The sequence below is a fragment of the Ctenocephalides felis genome, unplaced genomic scaffold (genome assembly GCF_003426905.1).
Source record: "Ctenocephalides felis isolate EL2017-DRISC unplaced genomic scaffold, ASM342690v1 CF-g0.4_SCAFFOLD_01886, whole genome shotgun sequence".
In the NCBI taxonomy this organism is placed as follows: Eukaryota; Metazoa; Arthropoda; class Insecta; order Siphonaptera; family Pulicidae; genus Ctenocephalides; species Ctenocephalides felis.
Genome location: NW_020538040.1, coordinates 70,009,540 through 70,032,223, shown reverse-complemented (window position 1 = coordinate 70,032,223; position 22,684 = coordinate 70,009,540). Strand labels below are relative to the sequence as shown.

Below are 22,684 nucleotides of genomic sequence, written 5' to 3'. Positions count from 1 at the left end.
AAATTAAGTAATAAATGAATATTATTTCGCTGCCAATGAACAGAATGGGCTGGTACATATTGTCGAGCGACACATGCGCAATATAAAGAGGCATGTAATTTGTCGAAGCAAGAAACACGAATCGTTTCTTCAAACATATCAATTATGCTTTATTAGCAGTCATGCTCCGTAGACTCATAACGCACGCGCATTTAGGCTACCGTGCGCTGATACGTCCGACGTTTTTGACCAATCGTAACATATACGTAGACGAGTACACCGGATGACGAGAAACCAGGTCCACGTTTACGATAATAATAGATACTGTCAATTTCGCTCTTGATGTTCGCAGCACATCATTATTATATTATATGTTTTGACTGTTCAACTAATAAATCTTCAACTAATAAGTAGATTAAGTGAGTACCTTTTGAAATCTCAGGAAACAGCGATTTATGACAAGTCTGCAGAAATGTCGAGTTCTAAAACTAATTACTTTTTATTGGGTGCAGAAATACCGGGAAGGACTATTTTCACTTAGAAACAAATTTCCATCTATATTTTCTTCGTAAAGCCGATGTCACTTTAGCGTGACGTAGGCCGTCGATATCGAACTTGACACTGACACTGAATGGAAGCCTATAGCTTTAACCAGTAAGCCACTAAGAGGCATTTGAAAGTAAAAGAAACGTTTTTAGTATTAATGTTTAGTATTTTCTATGTGCTTGAAGACCTTACATCTAGGTACCCGCAATTGCAATACACCATTAGATGTACAATTTTACTTATGCTGCCACTATGTAAATTAGGATGCACATTATTTATTGTATTAACTTTCCGTGGGGTAAGTTATAGTAATCGCAAAAAAGTTAAAATTTTTGTATATCTTTACATTTTACCATATCTTATGTTAGAAAAAATGAATGTAAGTGTGTGTGTGTCTCGGTAAAAATGGACGATTTTGGGAACATGGATCAGCCGATTTGCATAATTCGAAAAGCAATCGATTCCTATCGATGGGAAAACGTGCTCATCAGTTTTTGATCAGAACAGGTCTAGCCGTTTTGAATATACGGGGCAAAAGGTGCAAATTTTTTTTATTGACAAAATGATACATTTTTGCGACAGCAGGTTTAGCGGTTTCGGAGATACAATAAGAAAAATAAATAATGCCGTTTGGCGGTCAAAAACATCATTAGGCATATGCACATCAAATTATCAGGTATTTTATAGAAATTTCGATAATTAGTACTTTTGTTCATACTTCTATAGGTTTCGTGCCAATGTTTACACGCTCCGATATTTTGTCTCTCTAAAAAAAATATTTTTTTATAAAATTTGAAAATTCTAAAAAATCTAATTTATCAAAGTTTTCGAAAAAAAATTGATGTTTCATCAAAAAATTTAATTTTTGGTACTAAAAGTTCCAGCAGATTGCCATAATGCACAATATATTGCAATTTTAGCATAAACTGGACTCTACTATTTTATACTTTTAAGGCAATTGCTATTATTTTATCTTTATACTCTCTCTCTCCATTTTGCAGTTTATTTGCATTGTATTTTTTTATAAATAAAAAGCGCATAAAAACGAAAGGAAAAATTTAAATTTGTCGAAATAAAAATGATACGTTTATTCGCATGCGAAATTGGTTCTGCTGCATAATTATATATCAGCAACATCATGAAATCACCGTATAATATCTGGTGTACGTTAATATCAAATATAATATGAGCTAACATTTGATATCCGGATTTTTATGATTAATTTACGATGATCCGGCTCAACATATTGACAGTACGCCAATTCATAAATTATTGTCTATAATTTTGAATCAGCAATTTTAATACTAATGGTGTTATACACCATGTTATAGAATCTAAATAAATATTACAGTGCATACAAAGCAATAATATTATTATTTTCATTTAATTATACAATTTGTAAATATATTACCAATTGAAAATATCTTTTTAAGATTTGAGAAGCAATGGGGTAACTCTATAATTAATAAATGGTTTGTTTGCGCAAAGATCGGTCCATGGTGTGAAAGAACCAAAAATTAATGATTTTCTTTCTATCTCTCGATTAATATTTTCATTACCATTTAAATATTATTCAGTTTTTATACACTTTTATGCATTATCCTTTCCAAAGTTCTGCTTTCGTGCTTTCTGGTCCCATGCTTTGGCTTTCAGTTTCCTGTGTTTTCACTTCTCGCGTATGTCATCAATCATCAGCATTTTTTTCTGCCCAGTCCTTTTAGTCCTTTTATTTATAACTTCAACGACATCGTATCGGAGAAAATCTTTTTACGAAAAGAATTCGAGTATATAATTAATTCTGCATTACAAAATTGCAAAATTTATCCCGTACAACAAAATTACTTGATGCAGAGTACTGTGAAATTTGGAAGAATATTGCTAGTCTAGTGGAAGGGGGCCATAATGTGAAATTATTATGGGTCAAGACACACTCTGGGATTATAGAGAATGAAGCAGCAGATAAATTAGCAAAGAGGGCTGCAGAGCTTGGGCCAGAGGTAAAGGTTGCCATGTATAAAAATTTTTTAAATAAAGTGTCGCAAAGGGTCAGCATAAAATGGCAAAATTAGTGGAATGCTTCATCGCATTCACGTGGCCAGTATTATAGAATAATTAAACCGGTAGTTGATAAACTATGGCAGGAGCAATTTCAAGAGGAAACCAGAAGGGTATTAGTAACAATTACAAGATTGAGATTAAATCAGGGGCTTTTTCCAGCTCATATGTTTCGGTTGGAACTTGTGGAATCGGACCAATGTGCATGCGGTGGTGCAGTCGGAACCTGTGAGCATATCGTAATGGAGTGCAGTAGATATGTAGAGTAGAGGAAGATAATGTTTGACAAGTTATATAAGTTAAATCAGTGTGTTAAACCTTTTAATTTATATACTGTACTAGCAAACCCGGCGAACTCCGTTTCGCCACAAGATGGTTTCGTGAGAAAGATGAAGAAATTTTTTGTTTGTTTTATATTTGAAAAGAAAAAATTTGATCAGGAAAGAAAACCCGGCTTATTTTTATATATATAGAGGATAATCTCTTTGCAATTATTTAAAACAATTATTGATTATTTTTAATACTCGAATTTTTAATTACGGTGCGTGAAGTTCCAGCAATTTGCATTAGGGCACGATGCCATGCACCACTAATTTTCTTAGCTATAAACCTTGCGCAGCCCGAGACCTTTCCAACGAATGCAAAATTGTCGAAATCGGTTTGTGCGTTCTGGAGTTATTTTGTCAGGAAGGCAAACCCGACTTATATTTATATATATAGAAGATAATCTATTTGCAATTATTTAAAACAATTATTGATTATTTTTATTACTCGAATTTTTAATTGCGGTGCGTGAAGTTCCAGCAATATGCATTAGGGCACGATGCCATGCACTACTAATTTTCTTAGCTATAAACCTTGCGGAGCCCAAGACCTTTCCAAAGAATGCAAAATTGTCGAAATGGGTTCGTGCGTTCTGGAGTTATTTCGTCAGGAAGGAAAACCCGACTTATTTTTATATATATAGAAGATTACAGAACATAAAATGTTACAGGTTGCTATGTGATTTCGTGAAAGAATGCAACATTAGTTTTAAGTATATTTATTTAATTATTGTATAAAATATAATGTAATATAGTTGGTGGCTAAATGCTCAAGTTAGCAAGGCCAATAAATAAAAAAAAAATAGGGCTTAAAATTCGACGGATATAAGGATCCAATACCGATATCTCAAAATCAAGTGTACTTTTTTATCAACAAGTAAACTTTCTTCATGAACAATATTTGAAAGTAGAGGAAGAAAGATGTATAACCATCCATCTCTTGATTTTTTCGACGACACTATTAGAGGTACTAATTTAGTTATTATTATATATATATACATACATATATCAGATATCTGGTTGATCAAGATTAATATTGACTACACTCATATAAACATTTAGCACACAATCCAGAACCGATGATCATGATCATGACATGTAAGATTTCAACCCAGATATTATTGCACACTAAAGTGTGTTGGGTCCGATTATTATTTTCACATATTCCTCGAATACTTATACTTCTCTAGCCTCTAACAATTATTTGTTGATTGATCACGCTTCATTAGTCTTCACAGCAGTGTGATTAGATTAATATAAATGGTTTTAATTTCTTTCGATATTAATTGATGCCGGTTACGACGTAGAGCCGTGAAATCGCGAACATTAAGATTATCATCGTATTGTGACACACGGAATGCCATGAATCAGCGTTCAATTAGACGCTCGGCGAATAATCGCGAATTATTAAAACATTTAATCGTTACGAAAGAATACATCGAATCGATTTGCAATTATTCATATTGCAGTGACGATTGCAGATGCGTATTCTAAATACGATGTTGCAAAAGTGGATGACTCGATTCTTGAGATGCATACGTAGAAAGAAAAATTTGTGTTACGCAAATATATGGAACATACTCAAGTGCATATTCTCATGCATTCGTGTATATATATATATATATATATATATACATATATATATATATATATATATATATATATATACTGGTGTATATATATACTGGTGTGAGTGGTCCTTAATAGGAATAATTTCGATTTTCTTTACTATCAGAGCCCCAAATGCTTCCAAATTGATGAAAAAAATTAGTATTTTGCCTTAAGGAAAGTTACATAAATTTCCCGATGTGTAAACAATCGACTTAATCAGTGAAAAATAAATGAATTTATGAGTGATTAAAATTATTCCGAGTGGATTTATTACATATAATTGAAAACGAACGAACACGTTAACTCGGAGTATTTTCTAAAACCAAATTTTCACAAATCAATAAATTTTATAATTGAACCAGTTTCTGTAGGACTTTAATGATTTAGTATGTTCATTAAGACCACATACTCTATCGTTATACCAAGTATATCGTCTAATTTTAATTGTAACAAACGTAAAAAAAAAACTACAATTTCTCAAAGTTTGATGATTTTTTAAAAATAATGTACTTGTCGTAAGGCCGTATTATTTCAGTAAGTTCTATAAGACCATGATATATATCGTCAAAAAAAGTTCCATAAAAATCGGCTTAAATTTTTTTCAACAGTTAATTACAAGAAAACGGCTCGGTAGATTTTCACCTAAAACTAATCAGTATCATTCCCAACTAATATTTTTCGAACAGTTTTTAAATGTGGATGAAAAGTTTAACACCTTTTTCTAAATCACAAAGAAACGGCTTGGTCGATCGTCGCACAAAACTGAGAAACGATAATCCTCATCGAGATACATCAAATGGCTTTTAAATATCAAAAATCCGTAATATTTTAGTATGATCTATAAGACTATGTTATCTACCGCCAAAAAAAATCGTCGAACGTTTATTACAAGAAAACGGCCCGGTCGATCTCCACTAAAAACCAACCAGCACAATTTCCAACCAATATCTTTCGAACGGTTTTTGAATTTTGAAAATTGATTCAGAATTGCGGGCTAAAACGTGGACAAAATAATTTTCACTTTTCTGCTATTTATAAATAACCGGCTTGGCCGATCATCCCACAAAACTGACAAACAATAGTCCTCCTCGAGATACATCGAATGGCTTTTAAATTTTTGAAACTATGGGAAGAATTCCGTTTGGTTCTTAGATTTTATAACTAAAACTCCTTTTTTAAATTTAGAAAAGAAATTTAAAAGCAATGCGATCTACAAATCATAGTAGGGGGCAGACTGAACGCAATAATGAAAACTTGTTCGAACAGCCATACTTCATTTTTTTCTTTCTTTGAACCCTATTTCAAAATCAGTACAGTTTAGCTATTATGACGACTGTTACTACCCCACCCAGGAACAACGGAACCCAGTCTCTCCTATAACAAGAATAAATTTAACGTTTTTTAGAAAACTTTTTCCAAATTACAGAAAATAATGTTCAAAATATTTAGCCAGACTAAAAATAACGCAACAAAGATAATATATTCTTAATTTTTCTATCATAACATATAGTCGACATTGTAATCAATATTCATCATATATATTAAAATCATATATGTTATATAAAGTACCCACGGGTAGACAAATATGTACAAAAAGCAACAATATTAACATAGAGTATAGAATGATGAACAAATGATATTATTAAATGCAATCACAAACATGAATGCGTGTACGAGTATATGAAAAGATACTGTCAAATCTGCACTCATTACTTTTTAATATTATGTGTCCAATTGCATACTTAGGACAATAACTATTATCACTACAATCATTAAACCTTGCATTTTCATGAGAATGTTTATTAAAACTTAATTTGCATTTTATTTAGAACTTGTTAGTAAGTCTTTATAATCTATTAAAATTGCATGTCTGGTTTAGTTTCTTTAATTGCTCTAAAATCAAGTTTGTTGATTGTAGTTTATTATAAATACAAAGACTAACGAGCGGCTGCGGCATTAGGTAAAGTAGGATTAGAATGAAGTAATTTATTATTCAACAATCAATAATTCAAATCAAATCAGATTAATAAATTTAAAATTATTATTATATTAAATTATTTAATCAATTTATGTTAAAATTAAATGTAATATAAATGAGGAAATATGATGAGGAAAGTAATAAAATGTGCAAACAATATTATTCTTTCTGTAGATTATTTATGCCGTTGATTACTACTTGAAGTGATAAACAAATTATTTTACTTATGCTTTTACTTATATTTTACGTATATTTTAAATATAACATTTTTGGAGAATAAACAAATTTGAAAGCCAACGAATAACTTTTACCAGAAGCTAGAGATATTTAATGATATTTGAATTAGCTCCTACTTAGAGACGTTATTGAATTAATAAAACAAAAAGGATATGGTATTATATATTTCTCGTAAAATTAAGCCATTAACTTTGAATTTTTTTTATTATTAGAAAATACATCATTTAAGATTAAAGTATACAGGGTAGCGCGGAGCACAAAAGTCCAAGAAATAACGACGAAAGAAAATACTTTTGACGGCTGGTTATACATATTTTTTCTTCTACTTTCAAATATTGTTGTTCAAAAATTTCGGAACGTTACTTGTTTGAAATACCTTTTTATCGGCGGACCTTGCTCTAACCTATTTTTAGCGCTGTTTGAAAATGGTAAAAATGCGATAAAGGTAAGTAAAAATTAATTGTTTACGATTTCAACTTTCCGACACTTTAAATATAACAACATTTATTTTATTCCCAATAATAAATTATTACATAAAATTAGTTTTGATATTATAAATTCATTAAAAATATTAAATCTCTAATCTTAAAACATTAAATGTGCAACGAAGCTAACTATTATATAAATCACATTACATACGTTTACCTAATATTGCAATAACATTTGAAGGGACAAACTCGTCCAAATTCGAATTATCTTGTTGACAATAATGATGTTTTATGTAATAAATCTGCAAGTCATATTTATAATGCAATTTTACAGTTTGCTTTTATCCGAAAGTAATAACGTGACGTCAAACACTTTTACCGTCAGCAATGAATTAAATAGTAAGTGAACGGTTTGCGATTACATTACTACACGATAATTACATTATTTATAAAGTATATTGTCACCGACTTCCTACTTAAAAGTATTTATTAAATTTTATATGTGTTTAGAAATATATAATTAATACAAAAATATTGTTCCATTGATCATGTAATGTAACATAAAGTTAGATATGAAATGCATGGAAAAGTAGTATGATTTATATTCATCTAATATGAAAAGTCTTACTACAGGTAGATACATGTATTTCTTACACATAATTGTTTTACTTGACAAAGCGGGGTATAAAAGTCCACGTGAAAAAACATCCACCACCAATATCTTAAAAACAAGGAAAGTTAGAATTTTTTACCACCGATATATAAAAGTATAAGACAAATATGTAACCAACCATTGTTCTAAATCAAGAAACTTTACAATTGGGAGTTAAATAACCAAGTTTGAAAATTTTCATGAATTTTCAGAAGTATTTTCTTTCGTTTTTCTGATTGTGAGCACTATTGTTCAGCTTACCAGACCTTAAAATAATTTTAAAGTATACATTACAATATAAATAGATATTATAGTATGAGTGGACGGTAAACGCACACATGTAATTTATATTTTGCATCGGTTGAGTGATGTAGCTATTATTTTGTAAAATCCCTTCAAAATTAAAATAAGACATTGAACCTGTTTGCTCCATGGCCGTCCCAAATTACCCCGTCTATGGGGCAAATAGGACCAATTTTTGTAAAACAGCATTAACATATTTCTACAATGATGAATTAGCTAAGAGTTTTACTGAATATAGTCAGATAGTTGTTTTTTTGATATGTGTTATTTGTTGCGATATAATTGGTTTGGTTTTCATAATATAATTGCTCAAAGTCAACCCTATTTCTAACCAAATTCCAGATCAAGGTTATATACAGTAAATTATTGTAAAAAAATTGCCCTTGAGTTTTATATTTTGCCTTGGTTGGTATGAAAAAAGATCAATTTGTCAACATACTAATTTATTCTTTGATAGTTACTATATAAAATAAAAAAAATAGCATAAGTATGTTTACTTCGAATTGGTCTGAAAATAGACCATATGATAATTAAGGAATGATCAAAAAGGCAGTGTTAAAAAAAAATTAATTAGTTTCAAAAAGTGCAGTGCTTAGAGTATTCATAGCTATGTACAATCACGTTTTTTGCAATTTGATCAATTATGGTTCTCATAATTGATGAAAAACTAACATTTATTTATGAAGGCATATAATTTATTAAAACTTCTCATACCAAAAACTAGATTATTAAAAAAACTTTTCAAACTTTGACCCGTACCTCCAAAACGGCTAGAATTGCCGTTACCAAAAACTAACCAATACGTCTCCTTATTGGTAGGAATCGAATGTTTTTCGAATTATTCGAATCGGTTGATCCGTGTTCGAAAAATCGTCGACGAAATTTAGTATCCGCACACACACATATATCCATTTTTTCTATGGTATGCCAAAATGATTAGAAATCTCTGGAACGTAATGATACATAAAAAAAATTATTTTAGATTTTTTGCGATTTTAATAATTTAGTTTTCGTTACGGTAAGGTTCAGCAATTAAGACGATGCCATGCACCACTAGCAAGATTTAATATAAAATGAATATAATTTTGCTTACGTACTAAAAAAATCAATAGAATACGAATCTTGTTTTTCCATATCTTCTCTTACCAACTCGAAGTCGTTGTGCAAATTAGAATTATCACAAACATTGATTGGCTTTAAACTAATTGATAGTGTTTCATATGGATGATTAAGTGCATTTTCACGAAATAATTGATCGTTATCGAAACGAATTAAATCGGATAGAATTAATATTCTATCCCAACGCACATTGCATCATTATAAATTAGATTGTAGAATTGCATTCGATATATGAAGTCGTAGATAAGAGAACAAAGCAAGTCTTCATGCAACACTATGAGGTTTGAAGGCTCCGGATAAAAAAAAAATCGAAGTAGATACAACTTTATTTTGCAGATTATTTACAGGTGAATAAATACTGTCATCCAGAAAACGGCAAAAATTGAATAAATTAAGAAGAAGAAGAATATTGAATATGATATAAAAATTGGTATAGAATGTAAATAAATAAAAATGTTGTAGATGGCTAAATGCTTAGAGTAAGCAAAGCCAAATAAAATTTTAAAAAAAAAAGAAAAAAAAACTGTCATCTTGTGCCTTCAATTATTAACTCCCCGAGAGAGTGGTTTACTCTGTCGCCAGAAAATCCAATTTGTTAATTTTATGTTATAAACCTGGAAACAAAGCATGTACGTGTGTATGTGAGCCAAAAGTTGGCATTTTGTCAAAGTTTTTTTTTCAAATTGTAAGCTTAAGAAAACTGGTTTAATATAAAATACTATCGAAATTTTGAATAATCGACAGTGTCAAAATTTACAAATTTCTTTGAACCAGAAGCTTTGTTCCGCAATGATTTATCAAAAATTAATAACATCTTATACGTGAAAGTTTTTCGAAATATACATAAAAATTTATGGGAGCTAGGGACTATATGTAACAAGGGTATCTAGTAAAAGGCGTTTTTTAAAAATATTAAAATATTTGTCTCGTTTGAACATGTAAATCGTTCTAAAATTGTCATAGCTACTGTTTCCTGCCGAAGCAATAAACAAAACTGTGCAGGTCCGTCATTTTCGACATGTAATAGAAAATTGTGCTATCATAAAATTTTGGTTTGAGATATTATTATCGACTAATCTTAAATTGTATATATTTTATTTAGATCAATTTATCAATCTCTGATACCATGGAACAATTCTTGTGAACAAAATTACACCTGGGGTTAGTAAAAATTAAACCTTCGGGCTATTTGGAACATACAAAATTTGTATTTACAGATTCAAGTAAAGATGATTGAGTGGGAATTTACAGTTTGTAAGAAGTGGGCAAATGTAAATTGTATTACTGGAGATACTATATCTTGTATTTGTATTATGATAATAACATTGATTAATTGCATTAATGATAGTTTGTGTTGATTATAGAAAGAATTACTAAGAAACAAATAAATTTTCTTAAAAATAAGTATAAAAAAATAATAGTATTGCTATCGTTTTTTTGTCGTTTCTTGCCTCCTTAGACATTACAACTAACGCCGAAAACTGTTTATTTAACTTGGAACTTCTTCTAGAAAATGATTAATTGTGAAATAATGAAGCATAGTTATAGATTTGTTTTTACTTGATTCAATATTAAAATAGTAAAATAGTATAGTATACTATCCATCTTCATTTCGTAGCAATATAGTCAGTGGATCTCGAGATATATTAATTTAAAATAGAAAACAAATTTCACAATTGTCAAAAAACAATTTGTGAAATTCACAAATAAATTACGAAGAAACAATCTGTCTGATCTTTATCAAAACCTTTTAATCAGAACGATTCCCAACTTATACTTTTCAAACAGTTTTTCAAACAGTGTAAAGTACAAATTTTGGCTTACATGCACTCACTCGCATACATACGCATGAAAATTCAGAATGACTTGCAACGCCGAGTAAACATAAAAATAGCTAATCGGGTTTTCTGACGAAAACAAACTTTTTCTTGAAGCTAATCAGTTTTGTACCGAGTCCCGGTATAAATCAATATGACTCGCGTTTTATCGAACATCTACTATTGACTATAAACTTCTACATTATATTAGCGAGTACATTTTGTTATAAGATTTGAATTGCAATCATATTCGATACAAATGAGTTATCAAGTTGTTTTTATTGGCTACCAATTTGAAATAAAACAAACAGTGCGGCATCGCCACCCAAGAGAATAAATTCAAGCACGTGCTCATAACTTATTGTTAAGCGAATAAAACAAATCGAACAACTACGAAAACGAAAGTCTACGAGATATGGAATGATATACGGATGCCTTTTGTTTCCTGTGTTTTTAGTTGCTTAATTATTGAAAGCGGTAGGAAAAACAACAGCTACTATGTTAATAAGGCAGATAAAATGCTGAGAGAAGATTTCCTAATACTAACTACATAAAAAAGGAACCAAAAGTGCATTTGAGTTATCGTGTAATAGCAGTGGGCTTTTTTTAGTTCGAATTCTAAACGAGAATACTCGAAAACAAAATCTTGATTTATAAAACGATAATAATTCCTATCTGGTCATACGGAATAGAGCTTTGGGGCTTATGCAAATCTAATGTGACATTGATACAGCGGACCCAATCAAAAAGTACTTAAAATAATAACAGGTGCACCGTGATATGCGAGCAATAAAATTCTGCATAATGATCTAAAGGTAGAAATTAGAGACTTTATAAAAACTAGATCCACTAATCATTATCACAAATTAGAAAATCATCCCAATTCACTCGTTGCCCCGCTGCTTTATATACCAGAATTAAGAAGATTATAAAAAGTCTATTAATATAATAGATTTTTACTTATTAACAGGCATAAAATATTCTCAAAATTTGTGCTGTGGTGAAAGAACTGTTTATATATTTATATACGTTTAATATATAAAGGAATTGACATTACTTAATAATACAATATCCTTTGGGCATAACTATTGATCTCGTGATGGGTACAATAAAATTGACAATTCTAGTTATATATTAGGAAAAGATATTAAAACATATTTTGTACACTCAGCAAATTACAATTATTAATTTTTTGCTGAAAATTAAAATCAGAAACTTTTTATAGCTCAAAGATAAGACGAACTTTGTTCGTGAGACTATTTCATCGTAGTAAATGAGACTAAATTTATTATGATATATTTTCATATTCAGGCAACTCAAAGTTGATTGTTTAATGCAATAACTGCGTGAATCTTGTTAAAGTTGTAAATCCAAATCTTAGGACATCAGGTGAATCTTATGGTATCGTATATAGGTCATTGGTAAGTATCCTCTATTCGAATGTCCGTTATTTCACAAATATTGAAAAATTATCACTCACATTTTGTACAGAAAGTACATATCTGCATGTTATCGACAGTGTGGTTATTATCGATCAATATTACAGAAGTGTTGCGATTTCGTAGTTTTTCTAGCAACAAAATCTCGTACCGATTTCGTTTGAAAGGCGTGACATACAAGCACCAGATAAAACATTTAACCTTTGAACTGTTGTCAATATCACAAGTAATTTAAAGCTATGATATATGTCGTCATTAAAAACATACGAATTTATTGCTACTTGTTAAATTTTGCAATGGCTGAACATTCACCAGTTGTGATCCCTTTATTGCTACAATGCGCTATATATTTAGTATATACGATTGTATTATTCTTTATAATTATTACTTACTGAAAATATAAATGCAAAATTCATATATATATATATATATATATATATTTATAATGTGTATATATAAAGCCAAAAAAATCATAGAAAACTCAAAAACAACATTATAGTAGATCAGGGACATTTTTGAATAATTCTCGTAGTAATTATAAAAACGAAGTACTACAAATGCTAATATTAATTTAAAAATAAATATCATTCGATTTTTTAAATCCGTTTATCTAAACAATACATAATTTACTACCCTATTACTATATATAATATGTTACTTACATCTTTATTTATAGTATGTTTCTATGTAATTTTTTTAATATTTACAAAGATTTGGATAAGCTCGGTTCAGAAGAATCTTGATATAGAGCAGGTGGTAATTGAAACAAAAGTGCACCATCTTTATCGTGTTTATTCGCGGATAAGTGGGTCATTAATAATAGTATGTCATGGTCAGTTAAAAAGTTGCAAATAATTCTATAGCCTGCTGTAAGTCAGTACACATTAGAAAATGCGATACCGAAATAAATTTTTATACCAGTATTTCGGTAGTTTTGATTTTAAAACCGATAATACCGGTAAAACCGGTAAAATACCGATGTTAGTATTATTTAAAAATATTTAAACAAAATTGGAAGTTACAAGTGCGAATATAAAAAAAAACCTAATATAAAAGCAAATAATAAAAAATATATATATATATATATATATATATATATATATATATATATATACGTATACATAAAGCGTGTTTTTCAGATGGCGAAACATTTATGATAAAATATTCTTGGGCATCCATCTAAAAATTAAAACAAATTTAATAAAAATGTTTTGCGTGCAGTTTTTCAAACGGTCAACATGCTTTGATTAATGGAGCTTTTGTAAGTCTTTCCATCTATTTTATTCTAAACGTTTGGTAGTATAATAAGGACATTTTTTTTTAATAAATTTGTTTTAATTATTGGATTGGATATATATATATATATATATATATATATATATATTTTAGATGCAGCTATATAGTACTTACCTGGGTATCCCTGCGTTGGTCCACTTGTATGCCAATCATATCCATTTCCATAATAAGCTGAAAATCAATGTCTCCATGTTAGTATTGTAACTTCGATTTAGAATAAATATATTACAAAACAAGAAACCTAATTAATTTGTCTTAATATTTTTATATTCGTTAATATTTTTTATATTTAATATATTAAAAGAAATATGGTGTAAGAAATGAATTTTATGAAACTGATTTGATTCTGATTCTGAATGCTATTTTTGGTATTATATCCGAATGTAATGATATAAACTATATAACATGTAATAGTATAATACCCAATGGTAACCAACTTATGTTTCAATCAAGAAAAAAAAACTAGTGGTGTATTACATCGTGTCTTAAGGAAAATTGCAGGAACTTTCCGTATCGTATTGAAATTTCGAGGAATATTAAATGTTTTCAAATAGATTATTCTAAATACTATAAAACTTTCATTATTGTTGTTTCATAGACAAAATATATGAGAGCTTATTAATTGGACGACGACATTTATATATGTTTACAGAAAAGTAAATAAACAAAACTGAATCAATCGGATGAGAGCGTGAGCTGTATGGAGTCGAGTATGCATACTATTAGAACCGACAACTCTTTGCAGATTTTTATACCTGAGATGCCAAATAAAGAAAAAACTCATGCTGTCGAATTTTCCTGTACTTGTCTTTTCACTTTACCCATGCTTCGATGGGTAAAGTGAAACTGATAATGCTTGCAACTAATAATGTTTTACTCTAATTCGTAGTCACATCATATAATATAATATATCGAAGTTTTATTTAAAGAACAGAAACTGTCAGTAAAAGTAATAAATATTAAGAAGCCAAAACGATGTGAAATATCGTGATTTTGCGAGAAACTTCATATTCCTCATATCATGCATACTCGATGCCCTACAGCGCCTGGTCCAGATTTAAAATGAGAGACATTCAGAAGAACAGTCTAATATGTATAAGAATTATATATACTAAATTGCGAAGATAAAATTATTTATTTGAGATATATAAGTGAGCTTTAGAGCTTTTGCTAGAATTAAATTTAAAATCCGAATTATTTTCTAAACTCAAAAAAAAAATATTTTCCTAAAAAAATCGCAAGAAGAAACTTTTTTGAATCATTCAAATCGGATGCTTAGTTATCTCAAAAACTGCCATTTTTGCACTTTTAGCTCTGTTTCTCCGAAACTGCTGGAAGTATCTTTGCCAAAAACTAATCGCTACGTATTCTTATCATCACGAATTGGATGTTTTTTGAGTCATTCAAATCGGATGCTCTGTTTTGCAAAAACTTAAATTCCACTTTCGGACTCTTAGCTTCATATTTCCGAAACAGCCGCACCGACTTTTGCTAAAAACTAATCAACACGTCTCCCTATTAATAGAAATCGAATGCTTTTTAAATCATTCAAATCGGTTGATCCATGTGCCCGAAATAGTGATCAAAAACTCCATACATACATATATACATCAATTTTTTCTAAAGTAGGGTAGGGCGGGGCTAGTTAAGCAAATTTTTACTTAAACGGATGTAACTCCTCAACGAAAAGTCTCAATAAATTGCTATACGGCTTAATGGATTTGTTGTTTATTGCGTAACAAAAATGTTAATACTATTTTTTGGTAATAAGTAAAATTTAAAAGCTATAGCTGTTTAAATGCAAAAACTCAAGTATGCTCAATGTACCCCATAGGTGAGGCAAGTTGAGCACTAAGAAAGTATAATGAAATCATAGGTTCAATGTCGATTAGTGATGAAATAAAATAAGTTTTTAATAACTAGTTCTATATTTATAGTCTTTATTGACAGAGAAAACAAAAGTTATAGTAATTTTTTTTGAATAATTAACCAAAAGTAGAATCAACAAAACAATATCGTATCTTAGGAATTATTTTATCATTATATTCATTATTTTATTATTTTTTATATTTATATTTTATTATATTCATTATTTCTTTATATTATTACTCATAGACTTAGCTTAAATCTTAAAAATAATAATTAATTTCTGGAAGTTAATAGTAATTGTGTTAGTGACAGAACAAGTTTAGCAACTATGCTCAACTAACCCCAACTCGGAATTTCAAAATAAAAGTGAGTTTATAAAAAAAACCGTGAGAATTATACCCAGAATCTCTGTGCATATTAAAAGTACTATAATTATATGGAAGAATAACATTTACCGGATTAAAATTAAATAATATTTGACTAAACCAGACGAAAATTTATGATAAATTACTTTTTTATTTTTTGGTCTCAAAATAAAACGCCCGTGAGCCTCACTCATTTGTCCAGGGGCCACTAGCGATCGCGGGATGTTTAATTCTCCCAAACCTCTATCTTTCCGCCATATAATGCCTAAACGGATGGTGAATAGTTTTTGAGATATTTCGATTGCTCAACTTGCCCCTATGCTCAACTAGCCCCGCTCTACCCTATGCCAAAATGTTCAAAAACCTCTGAAACGTGAAGATATACAAAAATTTTCATTTTCGATTTTTGGACGATTACTAAAACTTGTCCTACGGGATGTTGAAAGTTTTCTTAATCTAGAATAGCCTCTTAAATTAGCTTAACACGCTTCCGAATAAATTTCAATAAACATACAATAGTACGAGATCTTTAGTGAAAGTGCTCCGCTCGCACTTCTTTTGATATTATACTCATTCTTCTTTATCGGAGGCTTCTCCTAACGAAGGTGCACGTATGTACGCATCGGATCCATGCGTTTCGTACGAATGCAATTAGAAAATCTCAATGGACAATGAGCTTTTAAACATAAATGCAATACACATGTGTGCAGTAAGTCATTATTTATTGAATAATGAAGTGAAGTGACAAGAAACAAAGTCCACGATAGGCGTATCTATTCCAGCGCTCACATATCATATGGCGCGGGCGTGGTCACATGTAATTAGGAACCGGAACGATGAGCGTTCACGCAGCGTGACGTCACTCATTAGCATTACAATTTAACTCCCACAACGAAGGAGATGCGAAATATCATTGACTAGAAATTATTCAACTACTAAAGGCACATCGCATTTGCATGAATTGTATTATTCCTTCGGCCTAGATGAACAACTCAATTTTTGACGGGCGTGCATTCAATACAGACTATCATGCAATGCTGAACAACGAAAATTTCATATTGCATCATATCAATACTTATGTAGGTACTGTTTATGCAATACTGGACATTCTATAAAATAGCACAACTGTTAACCATATGCAATCTGGCGGAAAATATACTACAATGAGACGATGCTAATAGTGAGTACAAACAACAATTATACGTGTATAGTTTTTCTATTCATCAAATTCAAAATTGTAAATTTTTTTAAATTGGCAATTTTAGAAAATTCCGATTTTTTTTATTCATTTATTATTATACAACAATCAGAACAGTAATTACATTCTATGAGCTTTGCTTATGTATATAAACTAAAAGGAACGAATGAATAAGAATAAATGAAGATAATAACATAAGAATAGTAACTAATAATGATAATAATATATAATAATAATAAATAATAAAATAATATAATAATACTACAAAAAATATAGAAATTGTTCCATTAAACAATTTGCTACATTATGATATTATCCATTGGTGAAGAAAATTCCGATGCGTGAAAATCTATGATCAGTAAAACATTTTCGAAAATTACTTGCACCATTCGACAGCAAAAAAATCAGTGATAACGATAGTAAAAAGAAATTTTAATTTTAGATTTATAAAGCGGTTGATGCTGACTGTACGTATAGTTAGCACCGAATTTGGCCCTACCCATTTAATTCTAGAACGGAAAGAGAAAAAAAAATTAGATTACACCAATCGACAGCAAAAAAAATCGCCAAAAAATCAAGTCATATCAGTTTTGCCAATTTCCACCATCGCGGTGCTAACTATACACACGTAGAACAATTGAAGTTATTTTAGTTACAAGTATTTAAAAGAAGAAATACGGTAGAGCAAAAATCAAAGGTTCGCGGGTAAAAAGGTCCACGACCATTTTGTTCATCAGTCATCGCGTTTAGGTGATAAATGTCTAAATTTGTCTAACACATCGTCTAAATTTTAACAAAAGTATTTTTTCATTGTTGGTCTTATTGTTTTCAAGCAAGGTTAGGACACCTGAATAATATTTTTTTAGTATAGGTTTTCAATTGCTTTATAGTTGTTTCCATTTATTATAAACTTCTCGTAGGGTAAGTTATAGTAATCGCAAAATAAAAAAATCAGAAATGAAAATGTTTATATATCTTTAAGTTTCAGAGGTTTTTAAAATTTGGCATGTTTTAAAAAATTGATATATGTGTGTGTTCGATATTTCGTCTCTACACAGCTAACGCATTGCGATTGCTTTGAAAAAAATTCAAAATTTCCAAAATATTTTATTAAAACAAAAATCAAATTTTTAAAAAGGTCAATTTCTTTGAAAGTTCTCAAAAATATATTCTTTCAAAGTTCTAAAAAATTTTATTTAATTTATTTTGTACGAGAAGTTCCAGAAAATTTCCATAAGGCACGATTGCCATGCACCATTAGTTTTTATGTTGAATTCAACTTTTCTCAATCTAATTGTTAACCTCTAAAACAGTTTATATGCGATTGAGGTAAGATGGTCCACCTTTTACACTGGCGGGGTGTAAAGAAAATAGTAAATAAAAATCTAAAATAGGTTTAAAAAGCAATTTTGCAACAGAAATTGAATTAATAGTTTTAATTTCTGATGATGAATTCTAATGTTTCTAAAACAAAGTTTCATACAAAAGTTGTATCCAATATTGTGCCCATTGAATATGTATTTCAAACCGAAGTTGTATTTATCCCATTTGTAAATAGTGTATTTAAAAAACCAATGAGTCTAATTATAATATATTACACAGAAACAAAAAAAAATAACCAAAGCAAGATTTATGAAGTTGTAAGAGTTTTTGTGTTAAAAAACACACATTTCGATTATGATTTTTAATTTTGTTGTTCGACCTAAAAATTACTGCACTGCGTCGACTGAATAATAAAACTATAATTCTATAAAATCATTTTACAATTGAAAATAAAATTGTCGATCTTTTTGTTTTCTGGTTGTCCCATTTTATTCCGCCTGTGGGGTAAAAAACGAACTATTGGTGTCTGGCATCGTATCTTGAAGCAAATTGCTGAACTTCATGTACCGTATTTAAACATTCAATGAATAAAAATAATCAATATTCAATAAAAATTGATCAATGATTAATAACAATTGTTTTAATATTTTCAAATATGTGGATTAGTATAGATACTATAAATTTCATCGTTCGTATTGTATATACCTAATTATTTATTATACCTAAGTATTTATATTTGCGCGACCATGTAAAATTAAACCAAATCCGAATGTATTCTACTCAAAATGCTTCCAAGGATGATATCTCATATTTGATAACATTAAATGAACACATTTTGAAATATAATCACAAAGTTAGACATTTTTTAAAAATGATTCTTTAATTCTGAAATTTTAGAACATTTTAAAAAAACTGAATTGTTCAGAAAAGATGAAAAACAAAAAAATTTGAATACTTTACTTTTTCAAAATTTGAATCAGCTGAACCTGTTTTGTCCAAAAACTAATTATTTCTTCACACCTTTAACACTAGCAATATGAGTTTTGAATCATTCTAATCGGATGCTTGTACTCTCAAAAACTTAATTACCGTCGTCAATACGATGTTTTTTTTTCGAACCATTGAAATCGTTTGATGCGTGTTTCAAAATCGTGGCCGAAAAATTGTTTCAAAACATACACAAGCACATAAACATACATCAATTTTTTTCTGAGGTATGCCATAAGGTTCAGAAACCTTTGAAATGTGAAAATATGCAAAAATTGTCATTTTCGATTTTTTGCGATTACTGTAACTTACCCTAAGGGAAGCCAAAAATACAGTTTCACAATTCGTTATGTATTATGTAATACGTACAAAAGCGATTTTGAGAGAATAGGTAGATAAATATCCAATAAAAAAACAAATATGACAATTAAAAAATAATGCAACTTGTGCAAGCCAATTTAAAAAAAAATAATTTCAAACTTGAATTGATTTCAACAAAATAAGGCATTGGCTATTGTTGAATATATACATATTCTTGTTAGATAATTTTTCGATTATTTTACCGTACAAAACCGTGCTACAAAACCGGGATAATGAAATAAAAATAAATTCACAGCATCAGTTACCATTTTGGATCTATTATTCAATAACGTATAAAGCACATGAGTAAGATTTATTGTTGAAATAAGTAAATTAGGGTTCAACACACGGATTCAATCATATTTCCTATAAAAATTGCACATTTAGGAAAGTCTTAGATTATGATAAATACAACATAATAAACAAGTTTAAAGCATATAAGTTTCAAAAAAAAAATAGAATTTTAGGATTACCTGTCACGATTTGCACTATTATGGATAGATGTGTACGGTTCGAAAAGCAGCACAAAAGAAACGCTCGCTGAACCAGCCCGATCGAGAATGCATAAACAAAGACACGTTAAATTTTAAAACACTAGATAAGATGTCATGAACACTATTTACATTGCGATTAGTCCCTCTGTAGGTGTAAGTGTGAACAATTTTGACAGGTGATCAATTGTATCAAATCTCAAATGTGCAAAGTGACCTTGTTTTGGTGACTGCTCCAGATCATTTAAAATATTGTATTTAGTTGCAGTTTTAATTTTTACTTCATTATATTTTTTTCTATAACTATTGTTTCTATAATTTTAATTATCATTTTTATTTATTTATTATTCTTATTATTATTATTATTATAGTTAGATAGTTATTTTACTTCACATTGTAAATTTATTTGTTTAGATTATGTTTTCACTGTAGCGCACAATACTTACATTATTCTGATAGTTACATACAAATTTAATAAAAAAATATAATTTTTATACATACATTTTTTGCAATTATAAAAAAAACACTTTAAATACAAAATCACATAACCTATATTGAAATTTAAACCAGTAATCATTAATAAGAATATAATTATTAATAAATTTCTAACCATGGTAAAAATAATCACTAAAGAACGTAACCAACTACTATTAACAGAACAAGACATACGAAATTAGGAGGCGTCCATTAATCACGTGATCGATTTTTTAGAGATTTTTGGACTCTCCTCCCCCTTGGTGATACGTGGTAATATTCAAAATTACTCCCCATCTCCCCCAAACATGAGGTGTATTTAGTCACGAGAAAAAATTGTAATTTTTTTTTAATGTTTGGTTTTTTGAAATTCAGGTAAAAAATAAATACACTTGATATTTGCTATACCCCTCCATTTCCCACGTGATTTTTTGTAATTTTATCCCTCTGAAAACATCAAAGTGATTGAAGGACGCCCTCTTAATAAATACAAAAATAATCATGGGCTTACAGACACATATTTTAAATATAGTGAATGTGTATTCGATCGCAATCATACTTTATATATTTTTTCTCATTATTGAGGATGTAAATTTATATTTATTTTATTAGAACAATTATATTTATAATATGTTGTTATAAGCCAAAGCGATTTTTGAGAGCATAAAGTTTGAATTTCGATATCAAATTAGTGTTTTTAAATAGCCACCTTGTAATAAATAAAAAAATAAAATTTATGATTTATGCAATGAAAAACTAGTTGAAAGTGGCATTTTGCATCAAGGCGAGATGCAAAAACTTTCCGATAAGTGTAATAATTAACTTTCAACCGAAATTGAGATTTGGATATTTAGATTAAATCTCTACTGTTTATTTCAAAAATAATGTTTTCGTTTTCACTTAAATCTGAACATTGCGATTTCCAATTGATTTTTCACAAACAGATTTAAATTATCTGTAATTATATTAATTATATTGCACAGATATATGCTATATATCCTAAATTTGTAGCTTATTAATCTAAATTTTAATTAATTTATATAATTGAACTAATTTGCATTTTTGAAAAACTTCGAAACATTTTTTGAAAAAAACTTAATAAATGATTTTGTGAAATATTAAGCCACCTGCTATAAGAAAATACTGGTAAGTTTACATATATCACGTACGTAGTTCTAGATATTATTTAATGATTTGAATGAGCATTTTACACATTTCTTACAAAACTAGAATTGTTTTGTAGACTGTTCATTCATTAATTGCTAATTCCAAATTAATCAAATCGACATTCGATACAAATTTTGATCATCACATTTTTTCAAACTTTGATGAATTTTTAAAATTAAACGACTTGTCGTTGGGCCGTAATATTTCAGTATTTTCTATAGGACCATAATATATATATATTATATATATAATATGCCAAAAAGTTTCATAAAAATCTATCATTCCCAACCAACATTTTTGACATTAAATTATTAACAACATTATTGATTTTTAAAATCGATTAAGGGTTGTGAACTAAAAAACGTTGACGAAACGTTTTACACTTTTTTGCAATTTACAAGAAACGGCTCGGTCGATCGTCGCGCAAAACTGATAAGCACTAGTCGTCATTGAGACTCATCGAATTCTTTTTGAGAAAATGTCAATTTAGAGTAAAAAATCTGTTCACACATGTGCCCATAATTATGAAAGTGGTCTAAGTCATATATTTCTTGTTTCGAGATATTTAGTGATTTGCATTTGAATAAATTAAAAAATATTTTCACATTATGCGGCATTTTAATTTTAATTTTATTAGTTTTAATTAATGGAAATTTATTATGAATAT

General features: G+C 29.1%; 1 protein-coding gene across 3 annotated transcripts in view; it reads right to left on the bottom strand.

Annotated features, from left to right (window-relative positions):
* Window positions 1-22,684, bottom strand: part of LOC113376615 (MDS1 and EVI1 complex locus protein EVI1-A-like) — a 236,656-nt gene that overhangs the window by 163,336 nt on the left and 50,636 nt on the right. The window contains exon 1 of one of the 3 annotated variants that reach the window (XM_026616604.1): window positions 13,898-13,957. The exons of the other annotated variants lie outside the window; for them this stretch is intronic. The gene's annotated coding sequence lies outside the window, so the exon portion shown is untranslated. Of the gene's footprint in view, window positions 1-13,897; window positions 13,958-22,684 lie in introns of those variants that run through there. 3 annotated transcript variants of the gene reach the window in all.